Genomic DNA, 11701 nt, shown 5'->3' with positions numbered 1-11701 from the left:
TTAATTCAAAGTGGATTAAGCACCTGAATATAAGACCTGAATCACTAAATTGCATAGAACAAAACATAAGAACTAAACTCAAGGACCTTGGCCTTAAAGAATATTTTATGAATTTGACCTCAAAAGTAAGGGAAGTAAAAGAAAAAATAAATGAATGAGACTACATCAAACTAAAACACTTTTGTTCAGCAGAAGAAATCGTCAACAAGGCAAAGAGACAACCATCCGAATGGGAAAATATGTTTGCAAGCAATACCTTCGATAAGGGCCTAATATCCAAAATATACAAAGAACTCATACAACTTAATAACAACAAAAAATTAAACAATGCAATCAAAAAATGAGCAGAGGATCTGAACAGACATTTCTCTCATGAAGACATACAAATGGCCAGCAAACATATGAAAAAATGCTCAACATCGCAAGTTATTAGGAAAATGCAAATAGAAACCACAATAAGATACCATATCACACCTGTTAGAATAGCTATAATCAACAGGACAAGTAATAACAAATGCAGAAGAGGATGTGAAGAAATAGGAACCCTCATACACAACTGGTGGGATTGCAAATTGATACAGCCACTATGGAAACAGTACGGAGTTTCTTCAAAAAACTATGAATTGATCTACCATATGATCCAGTGATCCTTCTACTGGGAATTTCCTCAAAGAATGGAAAATCCATATTCGAAAAGATATTTGCAAACCGATGTTCATAGCAACATTATTCACAGTGGCCAGTACATGGAAGTAACCGAAATGTCCTACAATAGATGATTAGCTAAAGAAGCGGTCGTGCATATATGCAATGGAATATTACTTAGCTATAAGAAGAGATGAAATACTGACATTTGTGACATGGATAGATCTCGAGATAATCATGCTAAATGAATTAACCCAGACAGAAATAGTTGAAAATTACATGATATCATTTATATGTGGGATTTAAACCTAAAAGCAACAAATGAACAGGAAAAACAAACAGAGACTAGTGGACATGGACTCAGTGGTTACCAGAGGGTAGGGGTTTGGCGGTGGGGGGGTGGGTAGACAGGGTAAGGGGGTCAAATATGTGGTGACAAAAATAATTTAACTATGGGAGGTGAACACACAGTGTAAATATACATATGCCTTACTGTTAAAGTATATGTATGAAACTTATTGGTTTTGTTTAGCAATGTCACCATAAAAACATAAATAAATTAATTTAAAAAAATTTGTATCGGGTGGATAATCTTTATATTCTGCATTGGCCAAAGAAGTGGGTTGTCTCTGAATATAATTATTATATTATCAACCATAATAGTCTTTTCTTCGAGGGCTATTTTTCAAATAATTTCAAAATCAATAAATACCCTGTAGTTTCTTGCAAAAAAATTCATTAATAGTCTAGAAGACACGAATATCAAAATTAAATGTTACATGAAGCTGAAGTATATAGTAAAATGTCTTTATTATTTAATAAAGAACATAATTAAACTGGAAGAATTTAATAGGGGTATATTGTGGTGCTTGTGCATGGCTGCCTCTGTTCCTGGGGAAGTTTCCAGCTGATCTAATTTAGTTCAGCTTGGTGAAGAGGCAAGACTCTTTCTTCAGACCTGTAATTCAATATGCAGCCTCAAGTTCAAAGTTTTGTTTGGGGTAGGTGGAGAGAGCTCTGGTGGCAGAATGCCCATTACACTATATTAGTAGATTGTAATCATTGATGAGTTTATAGACAGAATCCATGCTAAAGGACAACTCTCAGGCTTTAAAAAAATATCTATCTATCTATCTATCTATCTATCTATCTATCTATCTATCTACTTACTTACTTACTTTTAATCTACTTGGCCTTTATATTACTAGAATATCAAAACACAATGATTATCTTAGGTTGTGTAAAGAGAGTAGAGAGTAAACAGAAAGATGTAAAGATGGAGATTCTGGAAGCACAGAGAGTAGCAGTGAGCTAATCATATTAGCATAAGGGCACAGATGTGAACAGTCAGGGTGGATGAACATTTATATGGAGTCATATCTTTGAGAGTGTTGTCCAGCCCCCCTCTCCTGATGGCTTTGTACTTCAGTGTCTGAGCATACAGCTTGTCTTCTAAATCATTAAGCGTTTTTTTTTTTTTGACTCATAATAAACCAAAAAGTTCTTTTTAAAAAAATTTTGTTCTTTTAAAAGAAACCTTTTTTTCTTTTTGTACAGCTCTTGAAATGCTTTTATATTTGTAACGTCAGTGAGAAGTTTAAGATTCATCCAACAGGTTCTTCACCACCTACCTTGAGATTTAAATTTAGTTTGACATCTCACTTTAATATTTGACACTTGTCATCTTACGTTCTTAGCTGAAGCTTTCATTTTAGCATTCTGTTACCAGGGTACATTTAAGATGCTACACTAAAATATGTAGATTATTATTGGTCAAAGTAGAAAGATTACTGAGTAAATGAGCAGAAACTTCAGGTTCTGAGATTGAATCTACAATGAATTTTTCATATTAGAGGTTTTCAACACTTTTATGTGTTTGTTTTGTTAAAATGCACACAGTAAACAAAAATTACTTATGTGACATATTCTCACACACAATTAACAGCACCCTAGTCACAAATCTGATGCTTTTGCATTTACTCAAAATAGTATATTGCCATTCAGGTGAGAGAGATGTATGAGTGTAGATATAAACTTAGAAATTCTTTACTCTAAAAAACTAAAAATCATTAACAAAATTTTGTTTTTTTCCTATTATGAATAACACATTCCTTGCAATATGGTTCAAAACTACTAATGACAACAGTATATTGAGATTCCTTGTTTAGAAATGTCAGTGTTGGAGCTAATTGGAGTTCAGTGTTGCCCCAACGGTAGAGGGGAGAGAGAGAGTAACAATTGTGCAGGAGTGTAGTTAGCATTTTCTCTCAGTTCCTCCTCAAATGACAGCACTGAAGAATCACAGGTCATTGAGACAACAGTGTTACTAAAGTATATTTTAGAAAGGCAAAGTATGCCCCAAGGAGGCACATGGTCCCGGAGCTGTAACCAACACAAAGAGGCCAAAATGACTACAAAAGGGTAAAAAGGCCACAAAAGGCCACCGAAAAGAGAACCCAGAAGGGCAAAAAGGGTCAAAATTGAGAGCCCAGAAGGGCAAAAATGGGGGGGAATCCAGAAGGGTAAAAGGGAGGGGAGCCCAGAATGGCAAAAAAGTGCAAAAGTGGGAGTGTCTGCTTTATATTTGGGCCATGATGGGTGGTTCCAAAGGCATTCCTAGGTCACTGTCAAGTGAGGTCACTTTGATTGACACCTGGTTACTATAATTTTACCTAGTGTGCTTGTGCGTACCCAGAATTCTACTACCATTGGGGTGTTCTTGGGACGGTCTCTAGGATGCAACCTATTCCTTTGTTCCCCTTTCGCTTATGTCTGATTAGCTACCTAACAGAACTCATATGTAATCCTGAGAAAGTTATTTTGATTCTTAACTTTTTCCTCAACTGAAAATAAGAAGTGAACCTGAAGGTCGCTTTTAGTCCTAAGATAATTTATTGCCATATACAAAATGAAGAATTACAGTTAATTGGAAAACATGTAAAAGACAAGTAATTTAATTGAGTTATATGAATACACGATAAAAAATATTTTTAAAATGAAAACTATATACGGTTTTTAGTATTTAAAATTCAATATAATTATTGATTTTGAAAGAAGGAAAAATCTCCAAGATAAATGTTAAGATTTTCATCTATAACTTTGATTTTTCATTTTTAGATTGCTTAAGTAATACCTTAAGTACTCCTCAATGAAAAGGAGAAGAAACAGTATGTCGTAATTGAATTTATTACTTCTGAAACTGCTCATTAAAAACTATTACCTCATCTAGTCTGAAGGTGCAACTCTTCTTTTATGTTAAGAGCCCTCTAGGAAGGTTAGTTTTTTTAATAATTTAATTCAATCTATATGATAGCAGACAGCTCAAGGAACATAATCAGAAAATTGAAGATTTACTCTTTAAGAAACTATTATTATGCTATTTTATCCTGTTTTACATTTTCACAGGATATTTTACAGTCTAAATTCCCATCTTTAAATATTCTTTTATGTCACAAAATAGCATCCCGATGTTTTTACAATATAATTCTAATGAGATATGATGTCACTTTAACAATGTGTTTTGTTTTGTTTTGTTTTGTTTTCTATTCAGTTTGATCTGCAGCATTGGAAAATCTAGAAAATCTTTGGAAAAAAATTACTACATCTCAACCTCAAAAATTCTAATTCTTTTGGTTGGGTATGGAGACCAGAATTAAGATACTTTTGAAAAGTTCCTTATTTTTGCCTCCTGAGATCACTATCTACAATAACCTCCTTGAGTCAGCATTTATTTGGGGGGAAATTGAAACAAAGAGTACTTGCAATATTTATTCTTATCTAATCTCTCCTAGAATATAAACCTTGAGTTTTGGATGGTCTATGGCTTTCACAATAAAGACTAGAATTCTCTGCTCTCTGTGCAGCCATATATAATCATGGGACCAATCTTTGTTAAATATGAGTAGAAATTTGGGTTGCACCTTACTAGTTGTTCTTTAAATTGTGAGGACATGATGTCATTTTTCCCTTTCTCTCTTCACTAGTTGGTGGTGAACCACCTTGCCCATACAGAAGAAGGTTTTCCACTTTTGCAAATCTGGGAAAGTACAACAGAAGCCTAGATACCAGACACATCAGAGCCTCTATATGAGTACACACTTGTGTATTAGGCTATTACTTAAAAGAGAAATAAACTTCTCTTATTTTTCTATCTCTCTGTTATGGCAGCCTGAACTATATTGTAATTATTATATTGTCTACACAAATTAATTATAAATGCATGAAATTGTATCTAAAAGCAGAATTACATTATAAGCCTAATGGAAAACATTTTTCTTTAGTAACATGTCTTACATCTAGATAGATTTAAGACAAAGACAAAATTCTCTAAAAGATGATGCTTACCTCATTTTGACCATTTTAAATGTGGGAATTTTAATTGAAGTTGTCAGAGAGTTGTAGTACTACAAGAACTTCCTAAAACAATATTTGAAATAGTATTTTAACTTAAGCAGTTACAAAATCACATGAAATTAGAAAAATGTGATTAAATCTCTGAAATGAGAACATTATATATGTTGTGATGTATTAGCTTAAGCATACAAATATTCAGCAACTATAAAGGTAGTTTGTTGGTTGTGATATGAACTTCCAGTTCTCAATTAAAGACATTTTGCTGATAAGGTTATTGATAAATCATCTGCAATTTATTTTTCAAAGTACATCTGTCAGGTTAATACATTTATATTTTCGAAAAAATCATTTTCAGGCATTTGGTGAACACCAGAAGATGAGAAGCAGGGCATTAATCTGCAGTTCTGAGGGTTCTTTGTGAACTGGCTATGCTATTATTTTAGAATTCTTATTTTCAGTTTCAGAATTTTTTCGTCTCTGATAATATTTTGTTTCAAATACTAAGTTTTTATTAAAAGTTTTCCATGCCCATTTATTCCCTGTGATATTTCCTGCAAAGCACCTGTGATTATTTAACTTGAGAATGGCTTCTCTCTCTAATTGGAGAATGCCGTTGTGCATTTATTTGTGTGGGTTATTATTTTCTATATCCTATGTGCTCTTGGATTGATCAAGAGGATTATATTTATTCATTCACTCATTCATTCATTTATTCATTCATTCCTAATTACAGGCACAATAATAAGCATTGCCACTTTCTATTTGGGGATTCAATTAAAGACAGATGCCTTTTTTGAAAGCATCATGGCATTGCCTTAATGAATATTCCAAGCACCCATCTTGTGGCATTGGCTATGTTGGCATTACCCTGAACCATCCCATGGCCATGATGTGGATCCCATTTGTTCTTATACTCCTACCTTTGGTGGTTGTGTTTCCCCTGTAATCATATACTAACACTATTCTTCTACAAAAACATTAGTTTTTGTTTGTTTGTTTGTTTTACAATAACTTAAAGCTAAATGTTTTTATTTGCTTTGGATACATTCTCTAATTTCTTTTTTTTAAATTATTTATTTATTTATTTATTCTTATGCTGACATTGGTTAATGAAATCCAATAAGTTTCAGCTGTACATTTTAACAGTAAGGCATATATATATTTACACTGTGTGTTCACTTCCCATAGTTAGATTTCCTTCTGTTACCACATAGTTGACCTCCTTTACCCTACCTTTTCCCTCCTCCCTCCCTCCTACAATTTCTTATAAATGCCTTACTTTCACCTTGACATATTTGAGACTTCTAGTATATACGGCTTTGCTTTTTAATTAAAAGGTGATTGTTTTGGTCTTTCTTAACAAGACGAATAAGAAAAATGCAGGTTTGTTAGTTAGTTTGTTTTTTTTTTTCTAAAATGAGAGTCTAGAGAATTCACAGAGCCAATAATAGAGAGAAAGTTTATGTTCTGTAAAGGTCAGTGACTTATATTGGCTGAAATTATTTTGAGCCCCAGTTTTCTTTATCATCAAGTGCTCTCGAATACTTTATTGTTAATCTCTTTGTTAAACTAATGAATTATTCCGTATATAATATTCATGCTTAAGTAAAGTCATAAGGGTAAAAGAAAAAGAAAATTTGTTAACAGAAACGTACAGACTAAAATATAAAATGTAAAGCAAATTATCCTGTTTCCTTTTGGCTTCTTCACTGATTTTCATGAAAAGACATCAAAAGTTTAGTGCTATCTTAGTTCATCTCTTTTAAAAACAACTCTATGTCTCCTATTTGAATTGAACGTAGAATTGACATTCTGAATGCAGCCCAATATACTTTAAGATTATAAGCATTTTAGTTTTAAAATCATGGCTTAAACTATATATAGAAAGATACTTTATTTAAATGGTTTTTTCATCATTTCCTCATTATGATCTTCTTCAGTCTGATATAAGAATATAGATGTCTATTAAATCATGTAGGAATGTAAAGTGTGATAAACATTCTTATTCTGTTCCTTTATGATACCTGTAATACTACTCAATGAGGAGACTCTGAAATGCATAAGGTAAAAGAAATTTCATCTTCTAATATATTTAGATCACACATTTCAAGCTGCCAGAAGTGGTTCGGCATCTATTTTCCACAGCCTGGCAAATTAGGCTATTTTAATGTGATAAAATATAGTCTTGATGAAATTTTTTATTTTTAGTTTGGTATCTTATAAAGGAGTCTTACAAAATCACTGTGTCTATGTATGTGAGTGTCTGTCTAGCCCCATATGCTGTAACAGACAGTTGGCATTGCCTTGGCAACTTTACAGGATCAAATTGCTGCATTCAGTATTCAGTGAAAGCAAAACCAGCGCTGCCTCTTTTTCCCATCTGTAAATGAGAGAAAATCAATCTCTGTAGGTTTGAGTCTTTTGTTGTAGTCAGATAGTTATAAAAATTGTAATAAGCTCCTTTGGGTCAGGGAAATTTTTATTTGATTTTGTATCTACAGAGCCTTGCCAGTACCTGGCTGCTAGGATGTACTCAATAAATCTTTCTTAAACAATGGATTTTTTTTTTTTTGAAGGAAATCATATCATTGCTTATGGATTGTTTTAAAAAATGCAGTACTTGGTGATGATCACAGCTTTAGAACTGAGGTGAATGACTCACAGGAAGCTTCTTCAAAGTCTACTACTGTCACCCCCAAAAATTTAATAATAAAAAAAGTCTTACATCTGTGAAAACTGATCTGTTTTCTTTCTTTCTTCCAAATCTCCTATGAATGTCTGTTACTGATGAGAATTAACCCCGAGATTCTGGGAAATGTAGTTCTCGGGCTTTCAGACCCTGTGATACAGGGGAGAGCATGGAAGAAAGAGATTCTTGCTGAATTGCCAAAAGGTAATCCAGCACAAAAAGTTCTAGGCACGACTCATAAAATTTGCCTGGAAATGGCTGTATGGATGTCAGTCATAAGGTAGAATTCAGTGTGACTGGTTCTGACCTTAGGCTTATACAAGGATTGATTGCATACAAGTTTCAAAATGATCTCATTTGAATGTTTCACTATACGATTTGAGATGACAGTAGTTATATACAGGCAATTCTTGCATATGTCCTTTTGAGATTTTTCTTATAGATATGCTCATTGAATTGTCATTTTGAGGAGTCCTTATAAATGAAGGCTAGTTATGGGAAAAACTTGTGGAGATATTTTTTATGGGTAAAAGATTTTCTGACCCTGAAAGTTACAATTTTTCTTTTAGAGAAAGCAGAATAGACTAACTATTGATCTTAATAAGTTAAACAGGATCTGTAGATCTACCTTACCTCCCTGCCGCCAAGTTAGATTAAGTAACTGCAACAAGGCAAAAACATTTGTAATATTTACACATTTTCTCTTATAGGTTTATCTTTGTTTTCAAATTATTTTTGCTAATTTTTAAAAAAACTTCCACTAAAAGCTGGGAGAAATTTATTCTCTTTAGTGTTCTGAATGAGGCATGCCATCCCTAGGCGCATAGTCTCTGCCCTCTGAAAGTAATAAAAGGATTATATGTTTTGTCAAATTCATAAATGAATGAATAAAGTAAAACATTAGAGTATCAATGTTTAGAAGATTTTATTTTATTTTATGATATTTTATTTTATTTTATCATATTTCAAATTGTCTCTTTGAGGTAGCCAATGGCTGAAAAGTGAGTTTGGCTTCTTTTTATGTTATTCTTTAATGTTGACTCAGTGCTACATAATGCCTTCCAGAAGTCATCTCCACAAGGAGCCAGTAAGGCCTACTACTAGATACCTCTTTCTATAAACAGGTGCAAGATGTGTTGGGGATTGGTGTAGAAATTAATGCATTGATGCTTCAGGAAGACAAACGAGTTGCAAGACTTGTATTACAAACTATTATTCACTCATCAGGACTCAGATTTCTATGATTTAGACAATTTCTTGCCTTCCTTTTTCCTTTCCTTTATATTTATGGTTATTTATAGTACATATCTCAATTATTGTATGTTCATTTTCTTTGAACTCAATTTATCAATATTGAGTACCTGCTTTGCATTACTAAATGTTATACTGAGATTAGCATACAAACAAAAATATAATATTATCTCTCAAAAATTTGCAGATTAGTTGTAGAAACAGATGACAGATTAAAAATTTAAAGATTTGGGCAAGATATATGCATAAAAATGTTCATTGGATGCAGTAATAAAAAGAAAATAAACTAACAATGCATTTAATATAGAGTGGGGTACGGAATTGGAAGAATATATTATTCAATTTGTGTACCTAGCAACAATGAGAAGACTCTCAATGTATAATACATTGATTAATATGTTCTCAGAGCAACATCATTAGTAGTAATAAATAATTAAAATATATTTTTGATCACTCTAATTATCACATGACATATATTTTTGAGAACAAATTTTAAATATTTAAGATGGACTTAATTCTATATTAAATTCTGAGTTTATTCTACATACTATATTGTTTATTATATAAGTTTCGGGGGTACACTATAATAATTCAACATCTGCCTGTATACTCTGTATTTTAAACTACTTTTTTGATGCCTAGCACAAACTTAAATTAGAGACAAATTAGGAAGTTTGCTTTCATATCATGGTAGTGATGAAAGTGCAATGTTTCCATATCTTTGAAAATTGTTCTTCCTGTGCTACCATGGCTACCTTTGTTTTATAATTAACTCTAAGAGTAATATTGGGAGGAGTTCCTGGATTTTTCAATGGGTGGTCTCAAATCTTCTAATTCAAGGTATACTGAGAATAAATTTTTCCCCACTTGAGGGAAAGATTTTGCTGCCTGTTAGGTACACACTTGACTCATCTTTAACTCATAACTGATGCGTGTTCCTGGACACATCACACCAGCCTCCTACAGCTTTTCTTCCCACAGCACACTACTAACTCCACATGGCACAACACCCACCACTCCTCAGGCCAGTAGGATAGCTATAATATATTTTTACAAAGATATGCAAGAAAGACCACACATGGCTCTCCCACACATCTCGGAACAATCATGCAGAATGAAGCACATTCTATTTTAGTTTCATATCTCTGTTTTCCAAAGGTGAGTAGGTAGATACAAAGATGATGATGCTATAAAAATCTTTACGGTCAAAAAAGACCTTTTAAAATATTCAGCACATACATTCTTAGGGTTATTCAATCTCAAAACTAACTTAGTTTTGTTGACAATCCACCCTCTATTTTTCAAATAAATGCTAGATCTTTTCGGCATAAATTCTTCTCTATTACCATGAGTCTGTTCCTTATAAAGATACCCAATCTAGATGGTCAAGAAAAGTCTACTCTTGCATTTTAAATGCCAGAAAGCCTTATTATTGCCAGCATTTGAATCCTTTTTGAAAACAAAATAGAATCAAGACGATAAGTTGGGACGCGTTCAAGTCAGAATGCTTCACAGATTCCAGAAACAAGGAGGTGATTGTTACAACGTGGGAAGATATACTTTTGGTATTCAGGTATTTACAAGTTATCTCAGTTTCAGCATTGATATTTCATCAGTGTTCTGTAGCAATAAACTGAGAGCTAGGTGGCTGGATCTTTACGTAATCTTAGTGCTTTTGAGACCACAGACAAATCACCATATATCTTAGTCTCAATGGTCTTCTAAGTAAAACTGGGTATCCATATTTATATGATGCTTGATAAATGTAACATGACTCATTTGGATAACACACACACACACACATATGTTTTTATTAGATACAACTCCAGAGGAAAATCTGGAGGAAGGTGTGGGGAGAGCTAACATTTATTGAACATCTACTATAAACATTTTATATAATCTTCAAAACTACTATAATGTTAAGCCTCTCCTCTCCTTATTTATTAGGAGTAAATATTTTATTAGAAAATATTGTATTCTTCTTGTAATATTTTATTAGAAAATATTGTATTCTTCTTGTAAAATGATTTTTTTATATTTAAATGTTTGGATTTTTTAATTTTAAAAAAATTAAAATGTGCCCCAAATTATTGTCTTGGTTCCATTTTGTTTTCAAAAAAGATTCAAATGCTGGCAATAATAAGGCTTTCTGGCATTTAAAATTTTAATTTTTAAAAAATTATAGAACATTTTGTATGTACATATTTGTACATGTTTCTGGTTTTCTCTAAAGGGTATTTCTGATTACTGGGTATAAACTATTCTGAACCTCTTTATTCATATTGAAAAATCATTTTCTAAAACATTATAAAGTTATACTTTCATGTATATCATTGATGAGAACATCACAATTACATCATTGTGTCTGTTTCCAGCACATATTCCAGCAACAAAAAGTATCATTTCTACAGATATTTACTACCTGATTAGTAAAAAAAGACATTTATTTTTGTTACAATTTACATTTATTTAACTATACTGAAAGTGAACATTTGGTTTTATGTAGATTTTTACGTTTAGCAACTTAATCTATCTGGAATATATTTTGTTGTATGAGATGAGGTGAAGATCTACTTGGGGATTTTTTCTATTTGCTAGCCCATTTTTCCAAAATTATTTGTTTCTAAGAATCATTTCTTTATTGATTTGTAATACCTCATTTATTTAATGTTAAATTTTTTTCATTACTGATATTAGAGTATGCTTCTAGGAAGTATATAACCCTCCATTTCTTTTCTTTTTTTTTTTTTTGCCATAACACCA

The sequence above is a fragment of the Pteropus alecto genome, unplaced genomic scaffold, assembly GCF_000325575.1.
Source record: "Pteropus alecto unplaced genomic scaffold, ASM32557v1 scaffold57, whole genome shotgun sequence".
In the NCBI taxonomy this organism is placed as follows: domain Eukaryota; kingdom Metazoa; phylum Chordata; class Mammalia; order Chiroptera; family Pteropodidae; genus Pteropus; species Pteropus alecto.
The sequence above is the reverse complement of the archived record's forward strand: the minus strand, read 5'-3'. Positions refer to the sequence as shown.